This window comes from Capra hircus, unplaced genomic scaffold (assembly GCF_001704415.2).
Source record: "Capra hircus breed San Clemente unplaced genomic scaffold, ASM170441v1, whole genome shotgun sequence".
Lineage (NCBI taxonomy): Eukaryota > Metazoa > Chordata > Mammalia > Artiodactyla > Bovidae > Capra > Capra hircus.
In genome coordinates, this window is record NW_017216175.1 from 1 (window position 1) to 3,419 (window position 3,419).

General features: G+C 39.1%; 1 long non-coding RNA gene across 1 annotated transcript; it reads left to right on the top strand.

Annotated features, from left to right (window-relative positions):
• The first annotated feature begins 216 nt into the window (after positions 1–216).
• Positions 217–1,837, top strand: LOC108635458. Its single transcript, XR_001917805.1, has 3 exons — positions 217–239; positions 1,392–1,412; positions 1,818–1,837. It is a non-coding gene; the product is annotated as an uncharacterized LOC108635458 (long non-coding RNA).
• Positions 1,838–3,419: the final 1,582 nt, after the last annotated feature.

Genomic DNA, 3,419 nt, shown 5'->3' on the forward strand with positions numbered 1-3,419 from the left:
GTTCATTTCTGTGTGCACTGCTGCAGACTGTTCTCTGGATAAGCGTGAGCTCTCAGCTAGTGTCTCTATGTTGTGTGTGTTTATTGGCAAACACTGATCTGATATTTATCTGCATCTTGATTTGCTTTCATGTTAGATACAAATGGTTTTGAACACACTTGGATTTTCTTCATTCCCTCACAATATATTTACATGGATGCTTCCATTTTCTTTTTCAGAAGTGCTGCAGCACAATCTCGGTAAATTTTCTGACAACTCCCTCCAAAATGCCTTTTTGAAAGACTCTTTTTTGAGTGACTATAATATGCTCTGCCTTTTTGTTGGAATGTCATCTATGGGCTCGATCTTCCCCTGGGTGTATACACATTTCTCTCCAAATGTTGCGCTTGATTCTCCTCATTCAGTTCTGTCATTTTCTGTTTCCCACATCCCATTCTTTCTCTTTGTACTCCACCCCACTCTCCCTCAGAAACACTGGCTTGTTTTTTCTTCGGAGACTTCCCACAGTTTCACTAAGACGTGGTGAGATGAAGGGCATTTGACTAATAGCCACCTGGGTTATACCTTATATGTATTTCTAGAGACACCAAATCTTTGGGCACTGTCAGAAATGTCAAAGATCAGGACCAACATTTATGCAACTGATATTTTTTCCCCAAACCTGGAGCGATTACTTGTTTGGCAATTTTCACTATCTTTTGTCCTGTGAAAGATGAGTCCGTTTTGATGTCCTTCTTTGGTCAAATGTAGTCTTGAGTCTAAATCTTCTGCTGATATTGATCCTAGTCCCAAGCATTCCTTTCTTGTTTGCATGTGTGCTAAGTCACTTCAGTCATCTCTGATTCTTTGCAACCCCCTTGGACTATAACCTGCCAGCTCCTCTGTCCATGGGATTCTTCAGGCAAGAATATTGGAGTGGGGTGCCATGTCCTTCTCCAGGGGACCTTCCCAAACCTGGGATTTAACCTGAACTCCTGCATCACAGGTGGTCTCCTGCATGGCAGGCAAATAACTGAGCTACCAGGAAAGCCTCCAAAGGCTCACCAGTCAACAAACACTTCACATCATCCTGCTTTTTAAACTGTACCCTGACAAAGAAGGTCCACTGAATGATGAACGATGGACATTTTTTTGTCCCAGCAGTCCTATTCTACGTCCTCTCGTTGAGTCGCTATCTGTCTTTGCTAAGTTTGCTCCAGGAGTTGGAGATGGGGTGGGGAATGTAATACAACAATGCCCTGACTGCAGACGCTTCCCCTTTCCAACTCCCAAATAGTGTTTAATTTGACCTATGGAATCAGCTATAGTAGGGTTCAAATTGCTGCCCCCCTTTTTTTTTGGAGATTGGGCTGCGTTTTTGACAAAATATATTTTTCTTCTTTTTTCTTCAGACAAGATTAAACAGGAAAAAGGTGAGTCAAACAAATGTATTTGCATGTTCTTAACTGTTGTTTCATCTGTTCTTTGCACCTTAAAAAAGTTCTGTCATTTTCTGTAACCTAACTTCCATCTTTTCTCATTCTTCCCTTCTTTTACTTTACCACACACTTCCCCTGTGAAGATCAGCATCTTTTGAATTGCTTTTTTTTTCTTTTCCTTTGCTTGGATAAGACTGTATAGGACAAAGGCAAGTCAAAATTTTCTTTGCCTGTTCTTATTTGTTGTTTAACCTGTAACTTGCACTTTAAGAAAACAAAATTGTCCTTGTTTTGTTACCTACATTCCATCTTTTCCTATTCTTTCCTTTTGTATTTCACACCTATATTCTCTAAAACAACTGGCTTTTTAAACTGCGTTTCTCTTCTTTTTTTTCTCAGATAAGATTGCACAGGAAAAAGGTAAGTCAAAGTTTTTTTTTTTCACATATTCTTGTTGTTTCATCTATTCCTTGCACCTTAAAAAAAATTCTGTCATTTTATGTTGCATTTTAAATCCCATCTTTTGCCATTCTTTCCTTTTATACTCTGAACACGCCTCCCATATAAAGACTGACTTCTTTAGAACTGATTTTTTCTTTTCTTTTCTTGGACAAGATTACCCAGGAAAAGGCAAGTCAAATTGTTGTGTGCCTGTTCTTAGCTGGGGTTTCATCTGTAACTCTCTCCTTTGTCTTCAACTATCAATGATCTTCCTCCTCAACTCTCACATCCTTACTGTTACATGATTTCATCTTCCTCATTTAGTTTTCCAAGTGATGTCTGCCGTCTTCACATGTTGCTCAGTTTCCCTCATTCCTACCTCTTTCATTTGTCTTTGCCATGGAATCAATGTAGACAGTTCCGTACTGTCAGATAGACTTTATTGTTAACATGCCTAATAAGTTCAGCAGTTTTATAGTTTCTGATGCTAAGGTATTCTTCAAGAAGAACTCAGGTCATTTGCTTTAGAACGCTTCCTACTGGCATTAATACCGCAGTTCTCTTTCTTTCAAGATAGGGTATCCAATGCCTTCTGAAGCTAGCAAGTCAAATACTAAAAGTCTCAGTAATGTCAAAAGGAAATAATAACACTTAAAACGAGTCATCTTCTATGCTATTCCTGAGATATTTCTCAGTCAGTAAATTCTCTTCTTTATTTCTGTGTGCACTGCTGCAGACTGTTCTCTGGATAAGCGTGAGCTCTCAGCTAGTGTCTCTATGATTGTGTGTGTTTATTGGCAAACACTGATCTGATATTTATCTGCATCTTGATTTGCTTCATGTTAGATACAAATGGTTTTGAACACACTGGATTTTCTTCACGATTCCCTCACAATATATTTACATGGATGCTTCCATTTTCTTTTTCAGAAGTGCTGCAGCACAATCTCGGTAAATTTTCTGACAACTCCCTCCTCCAAAATGCCTGTTTGAAAGACTCTTTTTTGAGTGACTATAATATGCTCTGCCTTTTTATTGGTATGTCATGTATGGGCTTGATCTTCTCCTGGGTGTATACACGTTTCTCTCCAAATGTTGTGCTGGACTTCTCTTCATTAAGTTCTGTCATTTTCTGTTTCCCACATCCCATTCTTTCTCTTTGTACTCCACCCCACTCTCCCCTCAGAAACACTGGCTTGTTTTTTCTTCGGAGACTTCCCACAGTTTCACTAAGACGTGGTGAGATGAAGGGCATTTGACTAATAGCCACCTGGGTTATACCTTATATGTATTTCTAGAGACACCAAATCTTTGGGGCACTGTCAGAAATGTCAAAGATCAGGACCAACATTTATGCAACTGATATTTTTTCCCCAAACCTGGAGCGATTACTTGTTTGGCAATTTTCACTATCTTTTGTCCTGTGAAAGATGTCCGTTTTGATGTCCTTCTTTGGTCAAATGTAGTCTTGAGTCTAAATCTTCCACTGATATTGATCCTAGTCCCAAGCATTCCTTTCTTGTTTGCATGTGTGCTAAGTCACTTCAGTCATCTCTGATT